This window comes from Sus scrofa, chromosome 7 (assembly GCF_054392235.1).
Source record: "Sus scrofa isolate SSC_HxYL_T2T_F1_AM1 chromosome 7, Sscrofa_HxYL_maternal_Yorkshire_Landrace_v2.0, whole genome shotgun sequence".
Classification (NCBI taxonomy): Eukaryota; Metazoa; Chordata; class Mammalia; order Artiodactyla; family Suidae; genus Sus; species Sus scrofa.
This window is the reverse complement of record NC_139389.1, coordinates 105,458,765-105,478,979: the sequence shown is the minus strand read 5'-3', so window position 1 is coordinate 105,478,979 and position 20,215 is coordinate 105,458,765. Positions and strand designations below refer to the sequence as shown.

Below are 20,215 nucleotides of genomic sequence, written 5' to 3'. Positions count from 1 at the left end.
TTCGTTTTGGCTGAGCCACAAAGGGAACTCCCCTATCACTTTTGAATTCCCTCTACCGCAGTGGTATTTAAAGTGTGGTCCTGGGCCAGTAGCATCAGCATGGCCTGGTCACTGGTTAGAAATGCACAACTTCAAGTCCCATGCCAGACTTCCTGAATCCAAGGAGACTTGAAAGTAGGGCCAAGCAATCTCTGTTTTAACAAGCTCTCAGGATGATTCTGGTGCTTTTGAAAGAGCTGGAGAACCACTGCTCTCTGACATCCCTGCCAAATGACCTCTGATTGAACTCTTCTGCTGGAGAACTCACCACCTCAGAGAGTCCCCTTAAATACTTCTTGCCCAAATCAAATTCCTTTTCATTTTTCTTTGATTGGTTTTAATTCCATTCACTTCAGGGAGTAAAAATAATAATAATGATAATAATAAAAATAATAATAACAACAACTGAATACCAGGTAACTTTGTTTACATTATATTTAGTTGATAGTTGGATGTGCATCAAATTGTGTTCCAAATCCAGTAAGGATTTGGATTCTATATCCTTAGTGACAATTTGCATAATGTATAGATCTTGAATAGCAGTGGAAGCACATACTTTAAGGTTTCTGTATCTAGGTTCTTTGTCAAACATTTATTGCCCAATGGAATATTTATACAGAAAGAGATAAAGGAAATTCCTATATTTAAAGAAAGTGAGGAGTTCCCGCCGTGGCGCATCGGAAACGAATCCGACTAGGAACCATGAGGTTGTGGGGTTGATCCCTGGCCTCATTAGTGGGTTAAGGACCCAGCATTGCCATGAGCTGTGGTATAGTTTGCAGGCTCAAATCTGGCATTGCTGTGGTTCTGGCATAGGTCGGCAGCTGTAGCTCTGATTGGACCCCTAGCCTGGGAACCTCCATATGCCACAGGTGTGGCCCTAAAAGGACAAAAGACAAAAAAATAAAAAATAAAAAATAAAATAAAGAAAGTGAGTTGTAGTGTGAGAGGAGGGATGAACTAGTGAAAGAACTTCTACCTAGTGGTGAAAGGACATGAGTTCTGGTCCTGGATCTGCTGTTGGTTAGCTCCGTGCTATCAATTGTGCCAGCAATTTTCTTTGCACCTTAGTTTTCTCATTTGTAAAATTAAGGAGTTGGATTAATTGTCTATTATTTAGGATTCTGTGAGTCTTTTTTTTTTTTTTTTTGGCTTTTTAGGGCCGCATTCGCGGCATATAGATGTTCCCAGGCTAGGGGTCTAATTAGAGCTGTAGCCGCCAGCCTACATCACAGCCACAGTAATGCCAGATCTGAGCCACATCTGTGACCTATGCCACAGCTCGCAGCAACACTGGATCCTTAACCTACTGAGCGAGGCCAGGGATCAAACCTGCAACCTCACGGTTCCTAGTCGGATTTGTTTCCGCTGAGCCACCATGAGAACTCCTGGGATTCTGTGAGTCTTGATCTGTGAGATAAGAAATGCACTTTCACTGCACATCAAAACTACAATGAGGACTTGCCTTGTGGTCTAAGGCATAACCACACAGCATTGTCTTTTCAATGGCTCTGGTTTGATCCCTAGACCTGGAATTTCCACATGCCATGGGTGTGGTCACACATTTTTTAAAAAAACAAAAAAACAAAACTACAACGAGGTACCATCTCACCCTGGTAGAATGGCCATCACTAAAAAGCCTACAAATTACAAATGCTGGAGAGTGTATGGAGAAAAGGGAACCCTCCTACACTGTTGGTGGGAATGTAAATTGGGGCAGCCACTGTGGAAAACAATATGTAGGCTCCTCAAAAAATTAAAAACAGAGTTGCCACATGATCCAGCAATACCCCTCCTGGGCATATACCTGGACAAAACAATGATTCAAAGGGATACATACACATCGATGTTTACAGCAGCATTATTCACAATAGCCAAGATATGGAAACAACCTAAATGTCCATCAACAGATGAATGAAGAGGTGATCATATATATATATATATATGTGTATGCATATATACACACAGTGGACTAGTACAGACATAAAAGAGAGTGAAATGAGATAGTGCCCTTTGGAACAACACTGCTTGAACTAGAGATTATCATTCTAAGTGAAGTCAGAAAGAGAAAGACAATTACTATATGATACTTTATATATGGAATTGAAAATATGACACAAATGAACTTAACTAGGAAACAGACACAGATTCACAGACCTAGATAAGGGACCTGTGGTTCCCAAGGGTGTGGATGTGGGGAAGGGATGGACTGGGAATTTGCAATTAGCAGATGCAAACTATTATATATAGAATGGATATACAAGGAGTTTATCTACTACTACACTATAGCATAGGGAACTATATTCAATACCTTGTAATAAATCATTAGGAAAAGTATATACATAATTGAATCACTTTGCTGTACTGCAGAAATTAGCATAACATTGCAAATCAACTGTACTGCAATAAAATAAATTTTTTAGAAAAGAAATGCATTTTCATGAGGGATCTGTGTTGATTGGAAGGATTATACAAAAATCACACTCCTGTTTCTTTAAATGCTCTTTGCATCCTGCTTTAGAATCTGGGTCCCAGTTCTTTTTGCCTTGGAAATGAGCTATAGGTGAGGAGCTAATAGGGGCTTTCGAGAGATGACAGACTTACTTTCCTGAAATAAGCTCCAGCCTTCAGCCAAATGACTTGTGTAGATTTCCATAAATAAAAAACCTCATGGTAAATATAGATTCATTAAAGGTTCTTAAAAATAGGATTGAGGTGTGAGCCATAGGCTTGGGTAGGGGGCCTGATGCAACTTTCCTCTTTCTTTTATTTTCCTTCTCTTTTCTTCGCTTATCCATGTGTTTTATCCAAAAAGGATGTGTCAGGACTCTTACTTTACGAGTAACTGATTGGCCAACTTAGTTCAGAAGATATTTAATTTTTTTGAGTGATGGATACTGGAATGGCTACAGCTTTAAAGGAACAATTGAATCCAGGGAGCAGACTGGGGATCTGTTTTATGGGGTGCAGCTGGGAAATGACCCCTTGTATTTGCCTCAGCTCAACATTCAGATTCTTCAGGAAGAGATTCTGATTGCCCACTTAGGTCCTGTGTCCACCCCTTGATCAGAGGAGGGGTCCTGTGATGGACAGTCTCACCAGAAGAGCATGGGATGGCGTAGAGCAGCTCCTGAAAGTATGTGGTGGTTGGGGGGTAAAAGTGGGGGTCTAGTGGCTGCTACCAGAAGGGGAGAGGTGATGAGCAGAGAGATGGCCTTGTGTCTAAAGCTCCAGAGCCCCTTAGGGGTAACTGCAAGTGTCAGTGGCATCAGGCACCACCAAAGTGCTCCCAGGGCACAAGTGGGGAATTTCAGGAGCTCTGGGAGCCAGCTGGCCCAAAGGCTGACACTCAGTGGCTGGTTTATAACATAAAGGGTACAGCCAACTTTTCTCCTACTTCTTATGAACCTTGTAAATAGTTGGCATTCAATAATATTCACTGACTGACCAACTGAAAGAGTGAATGAATGAACGGTACAGCTCTTACATGGGCTCAGGAAGGACTTCTGTTCCACATTAGCCTGAGCTGAATTTGTTTAGCAAATGCTTAATGACAAATCTTTTCGTTTCAAGGGATTGAAGGCCATCACTGCGATCATCAGCAAATGATGGTCCTTGCTGGGATGTCATCTCTGGCAGGCAGGGACAGACCTGAGCGAAGGCCTGAATGCCAGCAAGCCTCTGCCTCTTCTCCTGCTTCCTCTCTGAATCTGTTCCATTTTCCCATGCACACGTGGCAGTCCGGCATTCTTGAATTTTCCAGGCCACCTTGTCAGAAAATAGCTGTCTGTGCCTCCAGGATTTGCCCAGGGTAACTGAGATGGAATTACCTTCATTCCCATTCCAAACCCAGAGCAGGGACATTATGCGCCCAGCTTGGGCCAGGGGTCTGTTCAATCAACCAAAACAGCCCAAATGGCACTGTAGGAGGGTCACCACTATGATGCGGATTTGGGTATAGGATCAGTTCTTGGGAAAGAAGAGAGATTTGAGCAGATGACACAATTGGTGTCTCTTCTAGAAGCCAATAATGCAATGGCTTACAGTTGCAGTGCTTTAAGAATGCTTGAGGTCTATGACCTCATCTGATTCTTGGCCCAACCATGTGAGGCAGGCAAATGAGGTTTGACAGTCTTTCTTCCATGTCTACTTTACTCTCTCTGCTGTGGGATCTGTTCTTAATTCCTGTGGCTCCCATTTGACTTCACATTTATTTGGGGCAGAGACCATGTTCTGCTGAGCTTGGCATCTATGGCCCCACTACCTAGCTCTGGGCTCTGTACGTGATGGCATCTAAGTGATACTGATGAAGCTGAGTTTCTGTTTTCACAGAGGAGAAGGCTGAGGTCCAGGGTATTGAATGACTTGCTGCAGGCTACACAGCTAGAGGGAAGAGACCCTGATGAATTGTGATGAGAAACACAAGAGGTCTCATTCCTCAGTATATCCAGTGAATGATTCTTAGCAATAACAGAGAAGCCCTCAAGGGCCCTCAATTTAATTGTGGCTTACACTAGGTTGTCATCTGAGAGAGGGGGTCTGCAACAACTCAGAAAGACCAGGCTTTACAGCAGAGGTCTCAGGCTCTGGTGTCAGACGCCTGAAGCCTGGTGGCCTCCAGGAGAACAGTTTCAGCTCTTCGAACAGGGTCTTAACCAGAGGAGCTAGACAAACAAGTAAAGAAGGCAGGTTATTAGAACTTTCAGCTTCTTATCTGCCTGACATTTGAATTTGATGGGAGAAGAAGGAGAAAGAAACTGTGGGGGATGCTGCCCTTTTGGGAAGCTTTCTTCCTCACAACAGAAAGCTGACAGGGACACCTACAAGCTGGGGTTGTTGGTCCCCAAACTGGGTGATTTACCAAGTGACCTGGGCAAGTCACCGCTGCATCCATCCTCCCAGGCCTATGTGTGCGTTAATGAGAAAATGTAAGAGAAGGCCCTTTATATATGGCAGATCATTATATAAGCACCATTATCTCTTTTCTCAAAGATCTGATGGTCAAGGGAGGGGAGCAGGTGGCAGTGCAAAGTGGTGAGGGTTCCGGGTGTGGGTCAGTTCTGTGCAACCCAGAGAGGAAGCCTGTGTGTCTAGGAGAGTCAGGAAAATTTGCTAGAGCTCAGATCTCTGGGGCTAGGTCTTAAAGGCTAGGTGGGAACTCAGTAGGCAGAGGAAGTTATGTTCTCAGGAGTGAAGTGGTGGAGTTATATGGCAAGATGATTTTGAAGAGATGGAATCACAAAAGGGCTTGAGGGTGATATCTCTACTGTCAGAGATTGTTAGAGTCATAATATTTGTTTTGTTGTTGTTGTTGTGGTTTTGTTTTGTTTTTAGGGCACACCCATGGCATATGGAAAGTTCCCGGGCTAGGGGTCGAATCAGAGCTACAGCTGCCAGCCTATACCACAGCCACAACAATGCCAGATCTGAGCCGAGTCTGCGACCCACACTGCAGCTCCCAGCAATGCTGGATCCTTAACCCACTGAGTGGGGCTAGGAATTGAACCTGAGTCCTCATGGATACTAGTTGGGTTTGTTATCACTGAACCATGGCGGGAACTCCCAGAGTCGTACTATTATGCTGTACAGGCCACACTTGACCATCTGATTTCTTAGGGCCCAAACAGAAGCCTCTTTGAAATCACAGGCCCTTGAGCGTCCTTTTCCCCAGCTTGCTGGTGGCATGCATTCCTCTGTTCAACTCCATTTCTTCAGAGCTGGACAAGATCTTGAAGGCAATCTGGTGCCCCCAGCTGCTCCAAGGCAGGCATGGGTTGGTGTCTTCATTTTATTGATGAGGTCAATGTGGGTGAGAGATGCTCCAGTTGGTAACTGGGGACACAGAACCCAGAACTGGCTTCCCTGGAGCTCTTGTTTTCTAGTGAGACGCTTCTCTTCTTGGGTCCCCTTTAAGTTTCAAATCCTCATTTCAGGTAATACTGGAAGTATGATTTATTCACTCTTCAAAGTTTGAGTCCTTTCTTGGCAGCCGATTATAAAAAAGGAGAGCAGTTGAGACAGGGAGGAGCAAACAGAGTGGGAGGGCTGAAGGTTTCAACAGCAAAAGGATGAATTTCTTCGGCTGTTACTGGATTCAGCATCAGTAGAAAGCCCACCCAGTGGAAAGGCTTCTTATCCATACCACGGGCCTGGGGAGATCTGAGAACCAGGACCACTGTTTTCCCGGCCAGTGACTGGAAGGAACCCTGGTGTATAATGTTAAGGGTTTGAGAGTTTATCAGAATAAATTGCTATTATTTTATTTTCTTCTTTCCTTTCCCCTCTTGCCCACCCCTATTAGTGACCTGGTGTCATGGCCCCAGAAGAGAGTAACATGGAAACAGAGGATGGGGCAAGTGAGGGAGGGGAGTGTGGAGCAGATGGCATCTGCAGACCCAGCTGTGGCTCACGAGGTACACAGATGGCTCAGCCTGTGCACATGGAGCCATGGGGAGGAGGGCAGGGTGGAGCGGGGGTCGCTGTTGAGGTGGCTGGAGTGACAGGAGACAAGTGTGCTGCCTGTGGGTTATTAATAGGAACTAGGACATATATTACAACTCAGGGGCAGAAGAGTTACACCCAGCAAATCCACACCCCCACACCAAAGACACGCAAAGTATGCAAAGGGCCCTTTCTGAACTCAGCTTGCCCAGGTTATTAGGAAGCGAGATGCCTCAGGTGGAATTAGGCAGATCCCTGGTGCCTGCTCAAGCTATGTTGTGGTTCTTCCCTTCTCTTTAAAAAGAGGATGGCAGGAAGGAAGGAGGGAGGGAGAGAGGAGGGGAGAGGGAAGGAAGGAAGCCAGGAAGGAAGGAAGAGAGGAAGGAGGGAAAGAAGGAAAAAAGGGGGAGGGCAAGAAGGAAGAAGGGGAGGAGGGAAGAGGAAGGGAGGGAGAAAGGAGAGAAGGAAGAATGGATTGAGGGAGATGAACATCAGCTTGCTCACATCAAAACCCAAGCTCAGGAGTTCCTGTCGTGGTGCAGCAAAAAGAATCCAACTAGGAACCATGAGGTTTCGGGTTCGATCCCTGGCCTTACTCAGTGGGTTAAGGATCTGGCATTGCTGTGAGCTTGGGGCAGGTCACAGACAAGGCTCGGATCTGTTGTTGCTGTGGCTGTGGTGCAGGCCAGCAGCTGTAGCTCCCATTAGACCCCTAGCCTGAGAACCTCCATATGCTGTGGATACAGCCCTAAAAAGCAAAAAAAAAAAAAAAAAGACTCAAAGAATCCCAAAGAGTAGACAATTAATCCAACTCCTTCATTTTAAAAACCAACAAAACAAAACAAAACAAAAAACTCAAGCTCAGGAGTTCTTGCTGTGGTTCAGCAGATTAAGAACCCAGCATAGCATCTGCGAGGATAGGGGTTTGACCCCTGGCCTCGCTCAGTGGGTTAAGGATGCGATGCTGCCACAAGCTGCAACACAGGTCACAGATGAGGCTCAAATCCTGCGTTGCTGTGGCTGTGGTGTAGGCTGGCAGCTGCAGCTCCAACGTGACCCTTGGCCCAGGAACTTCTGTATGCTACAGATGTACCACAGACGAGGCCCTAAAAAGAAAAACAAAAACAAAAAACAGAAAATAAACCTAAGCTCAGACCAAGCTCCCAGAGGTTTTCTCTTCTCTCATACCCAGCCTCACAGGGAAGCTGTCCCATTGAACATGAAATTCTACTTATGACACGCTGGAGGCCTAGAAGGGGAGCATGGGAATCCAAATGTTGAGAGGCAAAGAATGAACACAGACGGCCAGCCCTGATGCAGGAGGGTGAAAGAAGGCTGCAGGTCCCCAGGCAGGGACGGTGATGGGCATGGGATTGAGTCCAAACCTCAGCCTTCCTCTGTGCTCTCCTTGTGCACAAACAGACATCCTCAGTCTATCCTCTGTGCCTGGAGGGGATCTCTGGACTAAGGATTCTCTGAGCTGGAGGCTGCACTGAGTCTGAAGTGGGCTGGAGGGGTGGGCCTGGCCCCAGAATGGGAGGGCTGACTGTCAGCACAGCCACTGAGCTTGAAGGGTGGGTGGTGCTGCCCCAGGTGTCACTGCCTGGCAGTCACAGCTTGGCCTGGGGTCAGGTTATCATAAAGGGGTGGGAAACAAGCTACCTCCTCCAACCCATATCGAATCCCCAAAGGGGACCTCTATAGTGGGGTGGACCTAGAACTTTGCTCTGACTTAGACCACTCCTATAGCTTAATGTCCCAGCCCCAGTTTATATGCAAAGGGGTTACTAGAAGTACCCGGCGCATAGGTTTTTGGTGAAGATAAAATGGGAAAGGCATGAGAAGAGCTGGGCACAGGCCTGACCCAGGGATGTGCCCGAGAAAGGTTATTTTTGCTGTTCTCCTCCAATCCCAGTGTGTCCTTTCACAAAGACAACCAGTAGACAGCAGGAGACCTGGTGAGAAACAAAAAAAGCAACCCTTTTGGAGGAAAATGGGAAAAGCTTGGGGATCGAAGGCTGTTACTTGTGGCCAGGTCTAGGGACTTCTTTTACTTATTAATTACGCTGATTTGATTTGATTTTTTATTTTTTGGCTGCACCCATGGCATGCTGAAGTTCCAGGGCCAGGGATCGAATCCACACCACAGCAGTGACCCAAGCTGCTGCAGTGACAATGCCAGATCCTTAACCTGATAAGCCACCAGGGAATTCCCTTAGGTAGCTTTCCTTGAGCCTCAGTTCCCTTATTAGCAAAATTGGTTAAAAGGAATACCTGCCATGGGAGTTCCCTTCATGGCTCAGCGGTTAACAAATCCCACTAGGATCCATGAGGATTCGGATTTGATCCCTGGCCTCGTTCAGTGGGTTAAGGATCTGGCTTTGCCATAAGCTGTGGGTGTAGGCTCGGATCCTGCATTGCTATGTCTGTGGTGTGGCTCTGGTAAGACCCCTAGACTGGGAACTTCCATATGCTGCAGGTGTGGCCCTAAAAAGAAAAGAAAAGAAAAAAAAAAAGGAATACCTGCCTTAATAGGATTTATTTTGAGGACCCCAAAATCACTTCTGCCTTTACTGAGGGCTCACTAGGTTGCAGGCACTGTTTTTTGTTTGTTTGTTTGTTTGTTTGTTTGTTTTAGGGCTGCACCCGTGGCAAATGGAGCTTCCCAGGCTAGGGACTGAATCAACCACAGCAACATGGAACCCAAGCCACATCTACAACAACAGCTCACAGCAACGCCAGATCCTCAACCCTCTGAGAAAGGCCAGGGATCAAACCTGCGTCCTTATAGTTACTAGTCGGATTTGTTTCTGCTATGCCACAACAGGAACTCCTGCAGGAACTGTTCTTAAAGATGCCCATGTGTCACCACACTTAATCCTTAAAACCACTTTAGATTGAGAGAGTGTTCATATATGTCCAAACTTATCAATTTGTATGCATTAAATATATGTAGTTCTTCATATATCAATTATACTTTAATAAAGCTATAAAAGAGCACTTTGGAGGTAGGTATGATTTTTTTTTTGTCTTTTTGTTTTCTAGGGTTGCACCCGCGGCATATGGAGGTTCCCAGGCTAGGGGTCTAATCGGAGCTGTAGTTGCTGGCCTACACCACAGCCACAGCAACGCCAAATTTGAGCCAAGTCTTCAACCTACACCATAGCTCACCACAACGCCGGATCCTTAACCCACTGAGCGAGGCCCACAACCTCATGGTTCCTAGTCGGATTAGTTTCCACGACAGGAAATTCGGGTACGATTTTTTTTTAAAGCCCTATTTTGCAGTTGAAGAAACTAAGGCTTAACAGAAAGGTTAAGTAAATTATCCTAGAACACACAGCAAGTCATAGCAGAAATGGAATTCAAATACACACATTCTGGTTCCAGAGTCTACGCTCCTAATCAGTGTACCTGTGTATATATGCAAAAGTGTTTTTGGAACCGTAAAACACTGTTTAAATGTCAGCTGTTATTACAGTTGGGGGGCATAGTTGGTGGGTTAGTGGTATCGTCCTTGTACACTAAATAAGGGCATGTGCCTTAACCCCAAATCTACTGCCTGGTACTCAAGAAGTTCTCAGTCACTCTGCCATCCCTGGCCATTGTCCCCAAGAGATGACAAGATGTAAATGAAAGAATGACAATTCCATCATGTATGGATAATGTCTTTGTATAATGGATTCACTTTGCTTCACACCTGAAACTAACACAACATTGTTAGGTTAACTATACTCCAATAATTTTTTTAAAATTCCATCATGTATAAACCTATGAGAGGGTGGAGTGGTACGGAGTGGAGTGGGTTAAGGGCAAGTAACAAAATAATAAAGAGACAGATCACACTGCTGCAAGCAAGTGCACCTGACCTGGGCATCAACACAATCCGAGAAAGCAAAGAAGGGATGTCCTCAGATTGGGATCAATCCACCTTTAATATAATATATATAATATATATAATATATTTCCCTGATATCCCACTGGCCTGATAGGTTGCCCTCTGGGGCTCCCATTGTCCCCACTCGGGGCTCCATCCTGTAATCCAGAGAACATGCAAATGTCATCCTAAAGATCTAACCAGAGTTGGGACTCTCATGCCATGTCTGTGAGTAAAAGCTGAATGGGCTTCACCTCTGCGAAGTTGAACCGTTTAAAAAACTTTCTTTGGATGAGTCAAGAGAGGAAGACGCATACTGTATGGGTATCACTTATATGTAGAATCTAAAAAATTCAACCAACTAGTGAATAGAATGAAAAGGAAGTGGACACCACTGTAGAGAACAAACCAGTGGTTACTGGGGAGAGGCGGGGGGGGGGGGGGCGGCAATGCAGGGGTAGGAAAAAAAGGGTTATTACGGGATATATGAAATCATGTGTGCGACACTTTTGAAAATTGTAAAGTACTATAGAATTTAAAGAAACGTTCATGCAATTAAAATAAAAAGAGGTCTCTTTGGGGAGAAATCTAGAAAGCTCCATGCTGAAATAGGAAGTATTTTTACCATTTGAGCCTGAATGTTTTCTCCTCGTTATGGTACCTGTCCACTGTCCCTTTACGAAGTCTCTGTTCTCTGGACTGGACTACCCACCAGTAGCTGGCTGAATTCCAGACCCACATAATCAGCTGCCCACCTGACATCTGTACTTGGGTGTGGGGGCGGTGACCTCGCACTGAGCATGTCTAACAGTGAGCTGCAGACATGCTCTCCATTCTCCATTGATAGCAATGCTACGCTTTCAGTCGCTCAGGCCCAAACCCTTGGTGTCGTCCTTAACTCCTCTCTTTCTTTCCTACGCCTTCCAAGCCACCAGCGAAGCTAGCTGCTCTACCCTCAAAATATATTTCACAGGTCTGACCACCTTTCTGAATCCCTTGTCACCACCCCCGGCCTAACCTGTTGTTATCTGTTATCCAAGATTATTGAAGAGCCTCCTCATTTCACGTCCTAGCCCTTGTTTCCGCAGCCGATGGTGGATCGAACAGCCTGAGTCTTCCTGTGAAATAAGTCAGGCCATACAACTCCTCTGCTGCAAACTCTTCAATGGCTCCCATCTCCTTCAAAGTGTCAACTTAAAGGAAAATACACAACATAAGAGTTGTGAGTCTGTGTTTTATTCAGGGACTTACTGAGGATGATAGTCCAGGAGATGGCCACTCAGCACAGAGGAACTGCTCCAAAGTAGGGGAGGCGTCAGTTGGTCACAAAGAATAGTTATCTCAAGGTAGTGACTTTACTGCTTTTCTATGTCTGGAAGATGCAAGCATCTGGGATCAATGAAATCTTTCCTGAGACATTTGTCCAAAGCCTAGAGTGCTTCAGCTTGTTTTTCATCCTAAATTCCCCTCGGGGGCACTGAGAGTGGGTGACTGCCATGGGTTGTGACCTAACCTTTGCAGAACTGGATGATGAATAATGTGTTTTGTTCTTCTTTGTTCGCAAAAGTAAAGGCCAAAGTCCCCTTTGCCTAGCAAGTCCCACAGGATCTGGCCCCCAGTGCCTCTCATACCTCTTACTGTCCTGGAACTCTCCTACTGATTTCAGAGGGACAGCACTGAGTGATGCTTGAAGTGAGATGGTATTCTCTGCTCAAAAGTTAAAGCTGGGCAGCCTGGGTAAAAACCAGGAGTCGCAGCCACTAGACCAGCTAGAGGCTAGAGGCTAAAAGTAGAGTTGCCCTGATTCTTGTCCCCGTTGAAAGCAAGAACGATTCAAGGAGGCAAAAACTATAGAAACAGGTACAAAGTTTGTTCTTAGAGGCACAGCACAACATGTGGGACAGCACACTGAGAGGTAGTTTATTGATTTAAGACAGAAGCAAGGCAGTAATACACACCCAAAGGGGGAGTGCAGGTGTGGAATTCCTTCTGAATGAGGAGAGAGCTAGAGAGGAGATTTAAATCCCTTATGGGGGCAGTTCTCCCAGGTCTTTGTTTTCCTTTGGCCAATCATCTTGTTTTTTGGGGTTTTTTTTTTTTTTTTGGTTTGTTTATTTATTTATTTATTTATTTATTTATTTATTTATCTTTTTGCCTTTTTCTTGAGCCACTCCTGCGGCATATGGAGGTTCCCAGGCGAGGGGTCTAATCGGGGCTGTAGCCACTGGCCTACGCCACAGCTCACAGCAACGCCAGATCCTTAACCCACTGAGCAAGGCCAGGGATCGAACCCTCAACCTCAACGTTCCTAGTCGGATTCGTTAACCACTGAGCCATGACGGGAACTCCCAATCATCTTGTTTTATTTCTCATATCTGATCAGAAAAGAGCCCTCCCCATTGTGTGCGCATCTTTTAGCCAAGACGGATTCTAGCGCAAAGGTTTACAAGGAAGATTAACATTTATAATGGGATGGCTCCCTTTCCCTTTTGGACCTGGAGCAGTCTTTCTGCACACATGTGGTTGGGGAGGTCTCCTTGACCTTATGAGTGATTGATGTGGTCATTTTATCTTTTAGTCCAAGAGAGTTCAGCTCCTGCCATAAACTTGCTCCTTGGAATGTCAAAGAGAAGCGAGGCCCAATTTCTTCAGCCTGACAAGTCCCAGCTGTTCTCAGCCCAGGGGCCCATCTACCTCTGACCTCAACACCCACTAGGTTGGCCTCCTTGCTCTTTTCTCCAGTACACAGGCACGATCCTGCCTCAGGGCCTTTGCACTGTTACCTGAATGCTCTTCCCTGTATCTGTATGGCTGGCTTCCTGAATTTCTTCAGATCTTTATTTCAAAAGCCACCTTGTTAAGGAGGCCCTCTCTGGCCACTCTGAAACGGAACCTCTTCTAACATTTCATCTCCCTCTCTCTCCCTTCCCTGCCTTTTTTCCCCTTTCTTAACATTGATCCCTCTATAATATTATACTATGTATTTTACTTGCTTATCTTATTTGTCTGTCTCTCCTATTGGAAGATGAGATTTATGAAGGGACTTTTACCCATTTTGTTCACTATTGTTCACTATCTCCAGTACCTTGAACAATGCCTGCCACTCAGTAGACACATGTGTAAATATTTGGTGAGTAAATGAATGAATGGAATAAAAAAACAGGGAACACAAAATTAGCTGTGGACCCTCTAGCAAGTCATTTATCTTCTCTAGGGGTGTTTCCTTGGATGTAAAATTGCGGTTTTGCACTAGATGGCGCTAAAGTTCCCTGCAGCTGACATGCAGGTAGTCCCTGCGTGGACCTGAAGATTTTAAGGTCTGAAGATGAGGGTTCAAGCCCCAGTAACATCACTTGTCTAGGTTTTGGTTTCCACAACAACTAAAGAGGCTCCACCCAGTGATCATGAAGGTTACTTTCAGCACTTAAAGTGTAAAAACTAGAAAAAATGACATTTAAAAAAAGAGAAAAATGGCCGCCATACTCCTCAATACCGCACGGTGGCGAGGTTGTCCATCACTGTCTCTAAGAGGACGTTGCTGTGCCACTAAACAGCTCCTGCTCTCCTAAATCTATTTTTCACGGACCGCTGTGAGACTTGTTCATTCATCAGATCTTACTGGTTTGTTTAAATGACAAATGACAAAAATCTTTCAATCGATTTTTTTTTTCTGAGAAGAAGGCATTGATCTCAAAAGCAAAACAGCGAGCTGAACTTTCAGCTAAATCTTTGTTACCAACATGATTAAAAGACAGATTTGAAAAGAAGTCACCACCAGCGTTAGATGAGTGAGGCCACGGCCATGCTAAATAAGTTCTAGAAGTATCTAGCCATATGTATCTGCACAGAACCAAGAATGTTCCTTTCAGGAGGTGGAAAAGATAGGCAAGCAATGGACTGTTTATATTCCAGGAATATTTTTGCTTGCTTGGAGGAGCCACAACAACTCTGAGAGATAAAAAAGATTGTGAACAGTGATGGCATACCGTGTGCCCTTCATCCATAGCAGCCGTTATTATTGCTGGTATTAATATTACTGTTATTGCCATCCTTGGGTTCTATTTTTTTCCCTCTTCTGCCATCTCTCCAACTAACAATAATGCTTTTAGCTTGAAATATAGTCCATTATTACAAAAAAAAGATTTTTGTGTTCTTTATTCTAATTACAAAAGTATTACATGATTATTTTAGCCATATATGGAAACTAAAAGTAAAATGAAGGCAACACAAGTTATTGCTACAACACCACTCAATTCAGAAATAACTAACAATATTTTGATACTACATTTAAGGTGCACACACACGTTTGTGACCATATTGCATAAAGAGTTTTGGGGGATTTTTTTGTCTTTTTAGGGCCACACCCTAGCATATGGAGGTGTCCAGGCTAGGGGCTGAATGGAGCTACAGCTGCCAGCCTACACCACAGCTACAGCAACTCAGGATCCAAGCTGTGTCTGTTACCTACATCACAGCTCACGGCAATGCTGGATCCACGACCAACTGAGTGAGGCCAGAGATCCTCATGGATTCTAGTCAGATTCAATTCCATTGTGCCACAATGGGAACTCCCGAAAATCAGTACATGTTAATGGTAGAAAATACTTAATAGTACAGGACAAAGAAAAAAATCACGCCTAATTCCATTATCTAGACTAGAGATAATTGTTCACATTTTGAAATATTTCTTTCAACAATGTTAATGCAAATATACATTCCATAAAATTAGAAGTATATTTCATATACAGTTCTTTTTCTCTTGATTTATCAAATTTATTTTTAGAGTATTTTACAATTACAACAGATAGTTTTCTATCTTTTTTCTTTTTACTTTATGTGATCATTTTCCCATTCATTGCATGCTCTTCGAAAATCCCAATTGCATGGATAATTTTCCCTTTAATTCTCTTTTGATTGGACCTATTTGGGGTCTCTGACTAAAAGACTTAAATGAAGTCCTTGCAGACCCAGCATGGTCAAAAGAGGTGTAATTTCAAAGACAGCCATCTCAAGGGGCTAGCTCCACAAAGAAGCGAAATTCTGTTTGACCTTTATTTCTTGATTAAAAGGCTCTGATCATTGCTAAAATGATGCAATTTGGTCTCCAGAGATAAGACATTCTAAAAAGCTGCCATAATACAGTTATTTTCTAAACTGAGGTTTTCATAGGGGAAAGGAGGGAGAAGAAGGGAGGGAAGATTTCTTATCATTTTTGATGTTTCAAGCCCCATTAACTCTCAGAAGACAGGAATCAAAATACTATTGATTGCGATAAGAACATTTACAATTTATGGAGCATGGATTATGTATTAGATACTGCAAGGAGTATTTCCGACTTTATCTAATCTCACAACAACCTCATTTTGCAATGAAGGAAATGGAAGTTCAAAAGAATGAAGTGCCTTGTCCACAGTGACAATGACAGTGACTGTGACAATGATTTGGCCCTAACTTCTGCTCAATCTGCCCCACCTCACACAGTTCCCAAACATTTACCAAACGTCATGTTACTGCAAATGGAGTTTATGAATCAGAAACTAGGGCTCCTCTCCTGAACAGGGGTAACATGAGAGGTGAGAGGGGTGGACTGACCCTTGGAAAAGCTTACCATCTTCCTGAGGGATTTTAGCACCAAAGTACTCATTTAAAATACTTCCCAGAAGACTTGAGGAGAGGGATTATGTATTAGGCTCAAATAACAACAGCAACTACTACTACTACTACTACTACTTGACAGACTCTGTGCTAAGCACATAATATACATCTTGTCATTTAACCATTCCAGTAGCCTAGTGAGAGAGGTATTACCCCCAATTTCCAGATGTGGGATCTGAGGCACTGGGGGTTAACGTGCATAATGGCAAACAATGAGTACGGATTCCCATTCAGACAAAATCCAGGGCCCCAAACTTTAATCATCAGTCTGTGACATCTGTTTGGTTTTTGCTCCCTCCCTCCCTCCTTCTTTCTCCCCTTTATTTTTTTTTCCCCTTCCTTTTTCTGTTTTAAGGGAAAAACTCTGGTTCAACTCCCAATCAAGAAGCTTCTGCAGGAGTTCCTGTCATGGCACAGTGGAAACGAATCCGATTAGGAACCATCAGGTTGCAGGTTTGATCCCTGGCCTTGCTCAGTTGGTTAAGGATCTGGCATTGCCGTGAGCTGTGGTGTAGGTCACAGATGAGGCTTGGATCTGGCACTGCTGTGGCTGTGGCATAGGACGGCAGCTATAGCTCTGATTCGACCCCTAGCCTGGGAACCTCCATATGCTGTGGGTGTGGCCCTAAAAAAAAAAATCAAAAAACAAAAAACAAAAACCACTAAAAAACCCTGTGCAGTTTCCTAGGGTGCAATTAATTAATCAGTCCCTCGAGTGCTTCTGAGGGTGATGGGCACAGGAAAAAAGGAAATAAATACATTGAATATCTAGTGGGTACTAAGTGGCATGCTAAGAGTTTTTGTATGACTTTTTCATTTAATCCTATAATCCTCTATAAAAATCAGGTCTGGAATTCCCCAGTGGCTCCGGGGGTTAAGGATCTAGCGTTGTCACTGTTGTGACTTGGGATGCTGCTGTGGCATGGGTTGATACCTGGCCTGGGAACCACTTCTGCATACCTTGGGCATGGCCAAAAAATTTTTTTAAAAATCAGGTTCTATTTTTACAACTCTTTAAAAATAAGGACACTGAGGTTCAAACAGGTACGCTGCCCAAAGTCAAAAGGAGCTCAAAGGACAGAGCCAGGAGAAATCATCATGATCTTCTGACCTAAGTCCACTGCCATGATGCATCATTGGTTGCTATTATTTTCTCCCTGTCTCATGTTATACCTTCCAGTGTGGTACAGAAAATGGTTCTATTAGGGGTGACATTTGTCACCCCCTGCTTAATAATGGTGGAATCTCAGTAATTCCACTTGACTTTCAAAGTTTTCTGCAATCTGCTCTTTTTTTATTTAGTAAATTTTATTTTTTTAACCACTCCCTTTTTGCTTTCTTACCCCTTCTCAGGATAGTATTTCCATTATTTCCATCTGTTGCATTAAGTTCCATTTCCATACTTCCTATTCTCCACTAATCAAGCCACATACATCCTTTGATGTCCAAGTTAAGTGCCTCGTCATCCATTCCTCCCTCATCTGTTCTCCTCCTCAGAGATGGTAACATCTGATCACCTCCCAGCCCTGCTTAAAAGATTTCAGGGCAAACCTTATATCTACTAAACCAAGCCCAGGCTTTTTTCTCAACCTGGTATGCAAGTCAGCCATTCAGTCACAAACATGTACTGGGAACCAATTATGTGCCAGGCACTCTCTAGGTGCTGGGAAAACTGTGGAGAACCGGACAGATGGTTGCTGCCCTCATGGTGAACAAGCTAGACATTAAATAATTACAAATAGCCAATTAAGTACTTACTCGTCTGAATCAAGTAATTACAAGGCCCTCAACAATCTGGTCTCATCCTATCTTTTCAGAGTTCTTTCTCATCCTTTTACTCCATCTATGGGCTCACTCAGGCTTCCCCAACTCTGTGGCTGTGTCCATGCTCAATCTCCATTCCTGAAAGCAGGTGCCTCTCCTCTCCAGGATGGGCTTTGGTTCTGCCTCTTCCATGAAACCCAGCCAGACAACTCCTGCTAGACAGCTTTAGCCTGAAGGATTTCCCCTCATTTGAATTCCTAGCACTTATCCATTCAACAAATATTTACTGAATGACTTCTTGAAATATTTGATGAATGACTCTTCATGAGGCCCTGAACACATGCTATGGTATTAAAGATTTAGTTACGTGGGGTGTTAGTCTTTTCCTACTGAGAAGGATCAAGAAATTTTTTCCCTCTTCTGGGTGGGGAAGGAATGGAGACCAATGGAGTAAAACAAAACTGTGCAGTAAAACAAACAAAATCATCCATAAGCAAAATAAAATACAAATTTCCCAGTTACTCTTAATCCTACCATTTGAAAGAGAGCCACCACTTACAATTATTTTCTTTCTTTTTTTTTTAGTTTTTTTCTTTTGCATGTTTTTCTCTGTGTATCTACACCATTTTGTAAAATTCCTTTTTCCTCCAAATTAAATTTTTATCAAGAAAATATTTTTTCTTATGGTATTTTTATATTTATTTGTTTATTTATTTATTTTTTTTAGGGCCACACCTGAGACATATGGAAGTTCCCAGGCTAGGGGTTGAATTGGAGCTGCAGCTGCTGGCCTGTGCCACAGCCACAGCCACAGAGGATCGGAACCACATCTGCAACCTACACCACAGCTCACAGCAATGCTGGATCCTTAATTCACTGAGCGAGGCCAGGGGTTGACCCTGCATCCTCATGGATACCAGTTGGGTTCTTAACCTACTGAGCCACAAGGGGAACTCCTCTTATGGTCTTTTTAAAAATGCGAGATACCTCTACCCCCTCCCTACTAGCTCTCTTCTATTTGGGAGTGGAACAGTTTTATGTTGAACAAAATTCAGAGATTTTATTCGAAGACATTCATATTTTTTCCAGTTCACTGATCCTATATATAGTAAGAATCTGAACACTGTTTCAGGGCATTTACTCAGAAGTCCTTTCTCAAGACCTACTCCAGATGCTCTTCAATACCACAATCCATCCTCCCTTCTTCAAGACATGGAACGGATGGGATACCTAGGTATACAGTGTAGCCATATTTGTATGCAAACCACAGAATGTTGGGCCTACAAAATCATAGGTGATCTTCCAGTCCACCCCTGGGGATAAGCAAACTCTTAGGTACCTGCAGCTGATGAGCAGGAGATGCCAGCCCTGGTTATCTTTCCAAATTGCCCCACTGTCTTCAGTTTGTCTAAAAATTAACCCCAAAATAAAATTAAAAAATACTCAGTGAGGCACTAACTCTTGCCAAATAAATTGCATCTATTCCTACCATGGAAGGGTAAAAAGGCAACACACTTTGGTAGGGATCAGGCTAAATCTTTCCGCACAGACTTGTCTTTGTCGGAGAATCTTTTCATGGGAAATCTATAATGCTATAAACAGATTAAAGCACAGAAGAAATACTAGACATCACCTCTTTCTTAATGTTTGAGAAGTGGAAGCTAACAAAAGGATGTAGGAAAAGGGCAGCTTTGCTCATAAACTGCAGTATTGTTTTGTATGTATATTCAGCTTTGGTTTTTAATTTGATTTCCATAGAGGTCACCATGATCCAAGGTGAAATTCCCCCAGATGAAAGAAATCCAAGATTTGCAGAAAAATTTAATCTCTTCAGAGAGACAAAGTCCACTTCACCGACAGCTTACCCAGACTGTTTGAGCCCCAGGAAAGTGGTCTTTGGTCTGAATTCTAAAAAATTGACGGTATTGGAATTTCTTCTAACAGGAACCCTGGAAAGGGGGAGTTTTATGCAGTTTCATAAAGGCGAGAACTATAGAGTTTTAAGAGTTCTTTTAAAGAACACAGCAGTGGGTCTGAAGGCCTTAATAGACAGGGGTGGAAGTTAATCCACCTGATAGGATGCACAGACCCAAGAGAAGGAAGAATCCAATTGTAAAGGGGAGCTGGAGAAGAAAGAGCTCTCCCAGGGCGCAACCTAGCTCAATTCCCCTCTGCTAACTCTCAGTAGCTCACTTTAGGATTTAGAACACAGGTGCTAGCCCTCCGCGTCAGACAAAGGGAGCGGTCTCCTACAGCCTCTTAGGGATGAATGAGGGTTCAGCTTACCTTTTAGGGTCCACCCATCCTTCCTCAGGCGCCCAATGAAGCCGCAGTCTCTTCCTGACGGGCGGTGTCGAACTCTCTCCGGAAACGGACAGGTACCTTGGACCAATGGTTGGAGCTGAGGCGGGCCAATGGGAGCGAGAAATGGGTCAACCT

The 20,215-nt window shown here is 43.9% G+C and overlaps 1 long non-coding RNA gene across 1 annotated transcript; it reads right to left on the bottom strand.

Moving 5' to 3' along the window:
• Positions 1-359: 359 nt before the first annotated feature.
• LOC146401832 (uncharacterized) lies at positions 360-20,156 on the bottom strand. The gene is made up of 3 exons (XR_014811078.1): positions 20,063-20,156; positions 1,426-6,245; positions 360-762 (listed from the first exon to the last, which is right to left on the bottom strand). It is a non-coding gene; the product is annotated as an uncharacterized LOC146401832 (long non-coding RNA).
• Between the last annotated feature and the right edge of the window lie 59 nt (positions 20,157-20,215).